The sequence below is a fragment of the Malurus melanocephalus genome, unplaced genomic scaffold, assembly GCF_030028575.1.
Source record: "Malurus melanocephalus ecotype Western Australia unplaced genomic scaffold, MMel_1.1 scaffold_299, whole genome shotgun sequence".
NCBI classification, from domain to species: domain Eukaryota; kingdom Metazoa; phylum Chordata; class Aves; order Passeriformes; family Maluridae; genus Malurus; species Malurus melanocephalus.
In genome coordinates, this window is record NW_026623531.1 from 281,074 (window position 1) to 293,850 (window position 12,777).

General features: G+C 37.6%; 1 protein-coding gene across 2 annotated transcripts in view; it reads right to left on the reverse strand.

Moving 5' to 3' along the window:
- Positions 1-12,777, reverse strand: part of ZSWIM8 (zinc finger SWIM-type containing 8) — a 53,951-nt gene that overhangs the window by 37,469 nt on the left and 3,705 nt on the right. The window lies entirely within an intron of this gene.

Consider the following 12,777-nt stretch of genomic DNA (forward strand, 5'->3'; position numbering starts at 1 on the left):
ATATAGTGTCTGTCTTTGTATTTCAAGTTCTTTACAGAAGTAACTGGGAATTCACGTAGCAGTGCAGTGCTTCAAGTTCTTTAGAGAAGTAACTGGGAATTCACGTAGCAGTGCAGTGCTGACTACACTGAGCTCATGAAGATCTTAATTGAAGGCACTAAGAGTTTTACAGAAATACATTTAACCATCACCTTTCTACCAAAYTAACTCCACTTTTTATGTTTTTAGCGGCAGATGAAGGTTTCCTATCATCAAGCTATGGATCTCTTACGTTTCTGCTTTGYTCTGATCTACATTACACTTCATACAAAATGCCAGACTGGTCTTATCTGCAAGTACATCCCTGCTTTACTGAGATCACTTCCTGACCCATCACTACAGCAGCCTTGCTTCTCCCATCTTCCAAACTCTGTTGCCAAACCCCTAATTAATTCAGTTTCAGATATTCAGTGTTATGTCTCTTCGCCTCCCTAACCACCTTCTAAATCCCTACTGGAAGCCAGCATGTAAACCAATCTGGTCTTCAGCTTTCCCCCTCCACCGGCCTCCAGGCAACATATCAAAGGAAAACTTAAGCCCTGATGTCAGTAAGCACTTTCTCACCCTCTGCCTAGAGACGCCCTCCAGTCCCAACAGCTGGGAAASATAGGATAGGAGAGGGATTTTAAAGTGCATGCACACAGCAAAGCAGCAAACATCTCCCCCAGTACTGAGCAGACCTGAAAAATGAAAGGATTACATAAATATGGGGAAAAAAMCACAGTTTTCAAACATCCACATTTATGAACAACTGGGCAAAACCACTGACTATATCTATTATCAGCTTATTTCCATTGAGTTACTTTCACTTGACACATGTCTCTAAAAATAAACTGTACATACAAATGAATAAATACAAATGCAAGTGAACGAAACTCACAGCAAGAGGTAAGACACAGTGCAAAGATAGTACCGAGCTTTTCCTGTATATACCTTTAAAAAAATGGCATGTTAGGCTGCATTATCTTTTTAGAGATGAGTCTACAGYTTTGATTTTACAGCAATCCCTGGCCCGATCTCACCTTTCCCCTCACTTTTCCCACTGGCTTCAGTCCCAAATGTAATAGAGCATAACAAAGTAATACAACTACACACAGAACTGGAAGATGAAGAAAATTACCTGAATCACTTCTGCTATCAAAAGGTAAGTGACAAGAACTAAGAGGAAATAGGCAGAGTTCAATCTTAACCAGTGAAGGAGGTATGGGGGGGGTGTTACAAAACCTGTTTTACAAAACCTCATTTAAAAAACAGTAAATAACACTTTGTTTTTTACAGGATTTGCCACACAGAAAGGTAAAACTGTTACTGCAGAATGCACTTACAGCATTTCTGCTTGTTTTATTTAAGTGCCTGTCAGTAAAATGCCCCTTGGCTTAAGTCACTGATACATTGTCTCTGATATCCCTAAAACCAAAACGTGCTGAGAATTCTCAAACAGGCAAGCAGAGGAAGCTTTGCACTTAATCATAACATACCTAAATCATCTCTTTAAAAATACTTTTTTTCTTACTGTTTTCTGTATAGTTCCATATAAAAATCTGCTGTTGGTTTTAGTTTATTCTTTTCTTCTTTTTTCTCTTTTTTTTTTTTCTTTTTTTTAAAAATACTTTTTTTCTTACTGTTTTCTGTATAGTTCCATATAAAAATCTGCTGTTGGTTTTAGTTTATTCTTTTCTTCTTTTTTCTCTTTCTAGAAATTTATTCTCAGAGTTGATATCTTTAAGAATCATGTGCCAGAGAAATATAGTCCTTCAGGGCTCAAACTCAGCAAGAAATATCAGAAAACTTCACCTTTGTCTTGAACTCTGTAATACTTGAAGGTGAATACCATGAATGTACTTCAAAAACATTCTCCCAAGGTGAACATTGCAAAATGAAACAAAAGCCCTTTGATTAAAAAAGTACTTGTTATTTCAAATAAACTATATCCAAGGCATTTAGGCCATAGCTCATGCTTCTTTTTCTTCTTCCATTTTACYATATAATCAACATCTTAGAAAAAGCACCTATCTAAAAATTAACGAATTCCACCTCTGAACTGAGGATAAGACACATGGTATGTAACAGAAGCATTTTGCAAAAGTATGAAAAGATGTTTTATCTTCCTTTTAAAGTATTTCTCATGCAAAGCTCCATCCACAAGGCACATAAATTTTAGTTCCTTATTCAAAGAGATAAATCAAGAGCAGAACTGATTCAATAGGTCACAGATAGAAAACCAGCTGATAGTTTTCTATCACAGTAACTTTTTGCCCAGCCCAACAAAGWCAACAAAAAGGGAACATCAGAAGCGTTGAACACTTCTGATACATATATATAGTATATATATATATAAGTATATATATAATATACTTGCAGCCTAGGTAAGGAGTAAGGGTCACAAGACACATTTTTGTCTGCTTGCTGCTCTTGGCTTTCATGCACAGACTGGTGAGATGAGTAGTGAATACTTACTATGCAATTTCCCAAATTTCAGACATTACTACAGCCTATCTATAAAGCACTAGTAYGTAATACATAGAGACGATGGAATATTAAGAACATCCTTCAATAGTTTTGGGATTACAATCTTGGGAGTAAATCAGACTAAATAAAATTAAATTTAAGCTTCATGGTTCAGTCACAAACARGGTAGCTATGTTTTCAAAGAGGTAAAGGAAAAGTTTGCCATCAAAGAAGAAGAGATTTTGCAGCTACTCTGTGCCTGTAAAACTGACCCACARCCACCAAGCCCCAGAAGAAAGCTAAATACTTAACATTAAAAAGCAACTGAAATAGCTAAYGTAAATTTAAACATACAAAAGAAAGAGAAGTAACACACAAGCATTTAAAACAATTGAAGTATTTACCTTTAAACACCCATATCAAAATGGGTTGAAGTTAGGAGAGAGAGGATTTGGGGTAAAAGAATGCAACTGAATTGAACAGCATGAGAAACATCCACTATACAAGTTCATAGGTGAACTGCTGGAGCAGCTCTGAAGCTCCATCACAGAGCAAAAGAAAGCTAAGTTACACATATGCTGAGAATACACCATCCAATAAAGCACATTAGATAATGAAGAAAAATCTCACTCAAGATGCCCTCTTTCAGGCCTGTATTGTGATTCTTACAATTAGGGACTAATTTCCCTTTGAAAGACCATCAATCCCTCAGTTGTAGATGATTTCTTCAAATCACATAGCTGGTCTCAGGGGTGTTCAAAGTGAACACACAAACACATCACAGACTCTTCAGCTCAGCTGGAGCTGCTGGGTGGTCTTATGGCAGCCCAGCAGACATGCCAAGGACTGAACAGGCACCACTTTCTTGCCTCAAGTACAACACAAAGGAATAAAACCAACAAGCAAGCCAAGGGGTGAAGACCCTGAAGCTGAACCAAGAGCCTCCTACACCAGAAGCTGGCAGCTGAACAGACACAGGGAGCTACAATGCACCCAGTCACTGTCTAGTTTGACTACATGCAGAATGAGGCATCTGAAAACCAGAAAACACAATGCAATGTTCAAATACTGAMTCCCAGCTGTCCTCAATTAGCTGTATCTTCAATTCCCCTTCTTCAGCTTAATAATTCCATGGCATTTTATACAAGGAAAAAACCCCCACAACATTCCTCATAAAACAAAACAAACAAACCACAGTATTGCTAAAAACTAGAAGTTTTTCTTGTAGAGATTAAGAAAACTGATGTGAAGATACAGGTTACACTGAAATACYTGCTGCACTGAGTTATAATAAAGTATCAGCTCTTTGTTTCTCAGATACTATCCACTCCAAACCAATTCCCTGCAAAACACCCMGCATTCACAAAGCCAGCTGCAAGAACAAATGGAAAACAGCCTTTGGTAGAATTCATCTGTGTGGRTTTTACACATGCTGTGACAGATCAAGAGGGTTAGACAAGAACAGGGATCAAGTGATGGAGATAGGATGCTACAAATGCTGCTGCTGATTTAATGTTAATCAAGCTTGCTCAGAACACAGACTAGAAGGAATATTCTGACCTGAGGGCTTCTTTGGTTTTGTTTTTTCTCAATGTTTCTGTACTTTTAAAATATTCACATACTCATGCCAAGCAAGCACAACTAAACAAATRTTCTAGCAAAAGCAGCAAGGACAGGACACTGTAATGCAACCCTCAAGCATTTCAGGCAATTAGCCACAGGAAAAACTCTAAAAATAAGGTGTTCGCCAAGAGACTTGTATGGCAGGATAATAGTCTCATCATGTAGGAATGAAAATATTTAAATACACACATACACATATACACACTTTCTTCAATAATCAAAAACATACCCCTCAAGAGAACTAAGTGATCAACAAATTCGCTCCAGAGAACAAAGCAAGATTCAGTTTGAAWGACTGGTACATTAATTTGTTCACAATAAAAAACCCAAAAATAACTAYGAGGATTATTTGGTTTTATTTTTCTGTCCATGAAATTCATTCATTTAATTTGAACATTACCCTTCTTATTGACTGTAAATAGTGCAGAACTCTCAAATAAAAATTTGGGGTCTTTTAAAATTTAGGAACAAATCTGCTTCTCTTACTTGCTTTTTTCTTCCTGCTTCTCCMTTGCTACTACCCCTGCAAGCTTACTAACAGTATTAAATCCCTAATGGGATCTGTGTTTACAAGACATTCTTATACTTCTTATTTCCTCAAAGAGAGTTATGCAATTCTATCTAATCACATAAACATTTTGCAGTAGTGAAATGACACTGAAAATTATGTCATTGAGTAGTAAATGCAGAGATACAAGACCATGTTGAAAGCAAAAAGAATTTGGGAGAGGCCTACATCAGCCCTATGTCACAGAATGACATTTCTATGTACAAAAGAGTTGAAAAGACAAATAAGCAACTTCATTTTTTCATTAGCATATACTGGATAAGATTGATGAGCTTCATAGCCACAAACCACTAAAAATACAGATCCCAGATGCACAGATTACAGTCAGAGTTGAAAACTTCACACTTAACTGACAAACTGCAGCAACTATTACCACACAAATTCCATTACAGCCATCACAACATTTTAAGAATGGCACTTTTTYTAACTCAATGCAAAAAGGGTCATTTTATCACAGGAGGGTGTCCAAGTCACCCACAAAGTCTCTGCCACCTGCAGCAAAAGCACAGCAGAGTCTAATTTCACCTGACTTCAATTTCTGAAAACTGCTTAACACTACATCACAAACAGCTTGTAAGTGTAAGTCACAATATTTCATGGCTCAAATTATCTTTTAGTTGCTGGATTTGGATTTCCCTTCAAAGTGAGAGAAGCATATTATTTGGTTGACAGCATATACATATACATATCTCCTGGCATCACGACTTCTGCCTCCAAGATTAGGATAGTTTAGGAAGCTATAATTAGTTCCTTCTATAAAGTAGGCCTTAATATACATTAAAATATCAAAAAAAACAAAACTTGAATTTATTTGCACACAAGCCCTGTAGAATTACAGAATACAACAGACTGCAGATTTAGAGGGGACGAGTGGGTGGGTTTTTTAACATGTCAGTAGTTTTAAACATGTTAAGGCTTGCACTTCCCTTCYGCACATTTCTGACAAACCCCTCTCATAATGTTTTCTACATTCACTCTCTGGATGCATACAGAGGTAAAAAGCCCCACAGCTGAAAATCAACTGACTTAACTTTGCTCACCTGTGGAGAAAYGGCATCACCACTGTGCTAACATCAATCATAGAAACTACACCTAAAAACAGTTTTTGCTAATGAACCTGAGCACCTAAGAGAGGAAGAATCCCACACAGCTCAACTACTGCTGCTTCAATATTACACTGAGCTGAATCTGTTTTATCTTTATGCTATTATTTTTATAAATTACATCTCTAAGTGTTCTAGTGTCATGCCAACTCCTGGTGACACTTTCACAAGCTGTCAGGAAACAAAAAAAAAAAGCCCAAATAAAAGATTAGTGAGGTTTTATAATGGCAAGCAATAACTGAGCAGAGAACTAAAACTCAGAAGGTGCCTGATGTGTGTGTGTGTGTGTGTGTGTGTTTAAGGTCCAAGAGTTCTAACACACTAAGAATTTAGAGAGGGGTACTTCTGAAAACTTCTTCTACACTCTGAAGGTCAGCTGGCTGAAGAACAGATTTCCCTTCTTCTCTCAAAAAAGCTCTCTTCCTTATGTCCTTAAAGCATCATAGATACAACATTCTTACTATATTAGAAACCAGATCTCTACAAAGAAAATCACTTTAATCACATCTTCAGAGCAGTTCAAGGAAAACATAGAAAGCTACAAATTACATTTGGTAACAAAGACTATGTTTGATGAGGGAGGGGGGAAAATCCATGATTTGGTTTCATGACTTCAGGACAGAAATGCCAGCGTATTACTGACTTGAAGTCCTAAGATCCTACTCACCTATGTTCTGCCTAATGATTCAAGATTTTGTTGCAAATCCATAGAAGGCACTCACAGAAAACATCTGCTCTGAGAAAATATAAGGACCTTTTCAAACACAACTCAAATCCAGATCAGAAAGGTGTTTTTTCCATTTAATTCTATTGCTAATCCTATGCAATAAAATAGGATGAAAATCTGCAGAAGGCTGTGTTGATGAAACTGCAGCATTCTATGTTGTTTTTTTCACCTCACCTATTCTAACATGACACAGTTTTGAGATCCCAAAACTGTAATACCAGCATATAGGCAGGTAATGCAGYATTCACAACTTGACAATCTCCTCTAGAAATTCAGACAACAAAATTCTTAATCCAAACCCTTCCATTTCCTTTGCTGAAAAAAATAAATTCATTTCATAAAAAGAGCAGCCTGGGCAAGCAACCGACAGCTGTTAGAAATCCTAAAATAAACAGCAGATTTTTGTAAAGCAAGACAGACAGTGCTACAAAACATCACATTCATGCCAGTGCTGGCCAAGGTTTCATGACAAATTGGGCAGCTTGCATTCAAAATAACTCTACAGATGATGAAGCAGATTAGCTTCAGGCAAGTAATTTCCCCTGCACTGTTACTCCTTGCTCTCTCACCCTGTGCAGCGAGCATTCTGCACAACCAGGATTGTGCATTCAGAGCACAGACATAAACAGCTCCTCCCTCCTGAAAGCAAGGCTCAGTATTACCAGTTATTCCCACTCCTGCCCCACACAAGGTATTTTAAAAGCTCAGAACTCAAAATTATCTCCAGTGGCCTGTGACAAAAAGAAAAACTTACAAAGATCAGCACAGACATTTTTCTGAATATAGGTGATGGAACACCAATAAAAATCAAAAGTCTGACTTCACCACAGCTGAGAATCAATCTCTATCAAGAAGTATTGATATGTTTCCAGACACAAAAGGAAGTTACACAAAACACCATGCAATCTCTACTATTTATTGTACTGTTCTCTACTGTTAGCAACAATCCTTAAGTATAACATGCAAAATTAATCTCTAACCCGATTTTTTCACGTGTCTAAATAAATCCCAGAACAATATCACTTGGCCTCCAAACAAATGCACGAGCAAACACTGAAAAGCTGCATTTACTGAACGTATCAGCATGACATGAGGCCAGTTTTTGGGGGGCTGCTGGGAAAGCTATTGTCGAAAGGAATAGATAAAGGATGAGGCATTCTCGCCTCTAGAGTAAAAAAAAAAATTAAACATCTTCAGAAACTAAAAGAAGGTACCACCTCTTAATATTATCAACTGGAAACCATTAGAGGTTTAAATATCTATTTCATAAATACAAGTCAAAGAAGTTAAATACCTTAATGCTTTTGTAAAAAATCCTACCTGACTCCTTCCCCTCTCCTTTGCTTTTGTAAAAATCTCCCCAAATCTAACCTCAGGTCTCCAGCTGTATGGGACGTTACAGAGCTCAGTGACCAACGTCCTTCAATTCTCCCACCRCAGTTCCAAAGCACAGGACAGCAGTCCCCAAACAGAGCCTTCCAAGCTGGCAGGCCCTTGCCTGCCTTCAGCTCYCAGCCCCTTGCAATTACCTCTTTTATAAGGTAAAGCAGGTGAATGTGATCATTTGTTAATAGCCCACAGCTGGAGAAAGTCCCTCTTATAACAAGAAATAAACTCCCTTCCATTTTCATCACATCACCTATAGGGAGAACAAAATGGGGGAAACAAAACCGGGTGCAAACTCATATACGTAGCAAGCAGGCAGCTACAGAATGTTCACAGAGAAGGGCTTAGTTACCCCTAGTTAACATCTATTATTCTCAGTGCTCAAAAATAATACCTGGAAAACTGAGTAACTGCAGTCCACTGCATCAATTTGGATAGGCAAATGAATAATATCTCCCAACTCTCTCCAACAATTATTTCTCCAAATGAGTAAGATCTTTCCAACATCACAAAACTGAGGCAAAGTCAACCATCTTCTGAAAATGTCCATAGAACACAGTTCCTATTCATTACTAGACAGGCAAAACTTACACCCTGACCTTGAGAAGGATAAGGAGCTTAACTGACCCCATGCACTACTGCTTTAAATGCAAGCAAGCAGTCAAAGAAAACTTCCAGACATTCAGGGTCAAGAACAACTATCCCCTTCTCTTCAAGACATGCATGGAAGGCCTAAGTTATAAACATTTTCACCTGGAGCTCCAGTAAACAAATTTACAGCTAAAGAGCTACAGCTGTTTTTTCCTCCCATCTCAGTATTCACTGACCTAAATATGAGGTAAGAAATGAAATTACATGCAATATGCAAGAGGAACTGTAAAGACCACAGGAGAATTACTAAATTATGCCCTATAGACTTCACAAAGGTATGAGATTCTCAGAAAAAGCTGTAATTTCATTTGCACACCTATTAATTACATACTACATGCAGGACTACCGTGAAACTTTAATGTCAAGCCCTTACCAATAGTTTTTACATCAGCCATCATTTCCTAAAGCATGGAACTTAGGCATTCAAGTTATCATCAAGCTATTCAATTAGCCACTAACATGGATTAACAAGAATTCATGCTAGTACACTCTCCAAGGGATGGGACAGATATAAATTTATCATGTAAGAATTCCAGTATAGGGTTATTAAAAAGAAAATAAAAACACTAATGAGTAAGTCTCAAGAATCACAACTGGTGATACATGAAATCAGGCAAATGCGAGCGTATACTGAGAACAGTAAACCCGAAACCAGAAATGGACAGATTCCATAAGGCCATCCAACATTCAATATTCACAGGTTCAAAAACTTTTCTGTACTTCAACAAAGAATCTCATTTTGTCACACACATTGACAAGAGGCCATTAAGAATGGCTCAAATGCACACAGGCATTATTTTAATGAAAATATCTAAGAAAAATTGGAGTATGAACCACTTCAGAGAAGGGAAAAAGGGGCCTGGCCACAGGTCAACATGTGAGTTTTACTCCCACAACTCATATGCTGAATGATTTTTACTTTGGGTATATTAATACCTCTAAACAGACTTTGCTAAGTTTGATCAGTTGACTCCCCATTTCTTCCTTTCTCACTAAAGGAATACAGACTGTACAAAAGGTTCTATTTTTCTGCCTATAGGTTATGCTATGGATTTGTTGCTGTTCCTCAAACTGAACTGGAACTCCAAAATTGTAGGCTTGCATATTAAATCAYACTTAACTGATGGGTCTTCAAACAYACAGATCATCTCTGTATGACTAGTCTGTATGACTATGACTAGAAGCAACACCGAACCAGAGCAAGAGAAGCACAGAATGTACAAGAGCCCAACAATTTGTGAAGCTAGGAGGACACCTCCATCTATTGAACAAGCCTGCCAGTCTTCTTGAAATTTTCAATCAATTTGTGAACTCATCAGCTCGGGAGAAAAAATCCCTAAAAGGGAGAGGGGGAGATAAAGAAAGGAAGAGGAAACAAAGGCAGACCACAGTTTAGAGCCTAGGATCAAACCTGAACTCTTATTCTTGTTCCCCCAGAGGTAAACATGCCATGGAAAAGAATAATCCACATAGCTTCAGAAAGCCCTAACTGCAAATAGAGCATCTGTGATCTCTGGTCATTCAGCAACATAGGGATCTCCACAAGGTGAAAGGAAAGAAAATAAACACAAAAAGAAAAATCCATGAAAGCCAAGAGGAAAGATGAGTAGAAAGACAAGGTATGAGAAAATGAAACATTTCCCCATAGAAGGGCAAGACATTAAAACAGGCAAAGAATGTGGAAGATTTTGTGGGAGGGGAAGAGAAACTTAACTAAAGGAAAAGGCAAAAAAACCACAGGAGAGATAATACTGAAGTGGTAACTTAAAATCTCGGTAGTAAAAAGTATCTTTTCCTGATAGCTTCTTTATGTGGTTTCTTCAGTTCCCATTTCTGAAGAGAGGGATACCCACAATCAATTATCTCAGAAAAGCACARGAAAATGCAAATAAAGAGACAAACATGAGCATCATTCTCAGTTTGTCCTTCCTCCAAAAGACAGAGGTATTAATGCATTGTGAAACCACCTTTWGGTTTAGAAAATGCTTAGGGACAGCTTCTGAAATCTGCATCCCAGCCCTGAAACCAGGCATTTAATCGTGACAGTCTTGAAAAACCACTGTCTAAGGAGGTTCTCTATGGTGTCTTCAGCAACAATGAACCAATGTCCCCTTCACACCTTGTATTTATTACAAGGCAGTAAGTCCCCTCCTCAGCTTGAAGTTTTGTTTCTGCTCCACAGCAAATCAACATCATCACCAGCTATGGATTAGAGTACTAAAACAAGTGAAATTCCTTTACTAGGGTGAGAAAATACAGAGAAACCTGTCTTCTACTAGCAGCTAAACCCTTATTTCATGTTACCTTTACTCTTTGGACAGATGATCTCTTATTTCATAACCACTTGTTGTATCAACACATCAACATTTATACCTTTAGAATTCTGTTGCTTCTATAAAGAAACTCACTGGGGAGCCAGAACACCTTTGTTTAACAATTACTGTCTAGCATCTTACTAATGACGTTGGATACACTATAGCAGATATATTTGAGCTAAAACAGATTTGTCATGTGCTGTATTGAATYAGAAAATACAACAAACATATTACACCTGTACCTCTCAGAAGTGTGAGTTGACTACATAAACTCTSTCATAATAGCAGAGGCACAAAAAATGTAGAATAAAAAATCACTTGTAATACACAGTAATGGCCAGTAAGAAAACAGCAGCGAACCAGAGAGTTTTCATTTCCAGCTTCACTGGGCTCAAGGAGTGGACACACTTTTGGATCATACCACCATTCTTCTCTGAAAAGACCAAGAGTCTGAAAAGCACAGTAGGAATCTGAAAGGGACTAAATGTTCCTCCTGTGCTTGAACATGGGTTAACTTTAATTTCTTAGTTACTGACAATCCTCAAGAATAAGCATTGGTCTCTAGGCCATTTATTCTGTTTCTGTATAAATTAATGAAAATCAGTCACTGTCATTTTGCAAGTATAGACACTGCTCAGACTTTGATCTCTAAATGGATCACATCTTCACCTCAGGCTCTGTATATTTTCTGCCAATGATTTTCTCTATACAGCTTGTACTTTCAAGGCACTGTGCTCAAAACTTAACATTGTGGGTACTCCTAAGAGTTTGAAAGAACAAAAACTGTCTGGGGCTTGATGATAAGAATATTTTCTAAGAGAGCACTACCTGCTTAGTCAAGTCTGAATGATATAGTACACAGTGGTTCAAGCTTACATAAAGGAAAGCAAAAGCCTCAAGTTTTGTCTCTAGCTGCCTACCCAAAACAGATTCAAGACCACTCATCAGCACATTTCCTACCAAATCCATTATGAATGAATAAATATAAATTGAGTAAATATACTGGGAAGGCACTATTTAACAATCCTACAGGATTAATGACAACCTTTGTAAGTGTTTTGTAAATATTTATGCTTCAGAAACTGTAAAACAAAGGACTAAGGGTGGGAGAGAGCTCAAAAGCTTTCAGGAAGAAACAGTGGGTTTGAAGAGATAATGAGTGTACTTGAACACTTATTCTTTAAAATTCTATCACAAAAATAGTTACGTGAAGATAATGGATGATAAAACATTTGAAGAAAGGCAACACTTACTTCAATTACCAATGAAAAATATAACTGCTTTAAAAAGTGAGAAGGGCATGGCAGAATCATAATGGTTCCTGGGAAAGAAAAGACTGTCCAGAAAAAAGGAGAAAAGGCAAGTGGGTGCATTTATTAGTAGATGGGTAACAAATCAGTGGAATATAATTTGATATGCAAGACAAAGAGTTGGAGTTATAAACCTGTTCTAAGAACCACATAGTTCTGAACACACTGCAAGGACATTGTATTTCAAAACATCCATTCACCTTAACTTCCGAGCAGAATCCTCTGTCTGCCTGTGCAGTGAAAGCCTCTAATGAATGATGTACACAGGTGATGATGGCCAAATACCAGCTAGAAGGATTATCCCACTCAAAATTAAAAACACAAGGGGTAAAGCAAGCAATCAAGGCAATATCTAACAAGAAAACAAYGCATTCCTAAAACAAACATTCAAAATTATGACAGGACTCCAGGTATTCCCAAAACTGATATGTTTTCTCCAAGATTTCAGTGCAGGTGAATCAATGGAGATTGAGAGTCATGTCAAAATCTGTGGGCATCCATAAAGTGGACAAAATGCATTCTTCTTCACACTGGCAGTTCTACATTTAAGGAGGAAATTTCTTTCTAGAGTGGAATATAGGAAGACTTATACAAGAGGACTTTACCA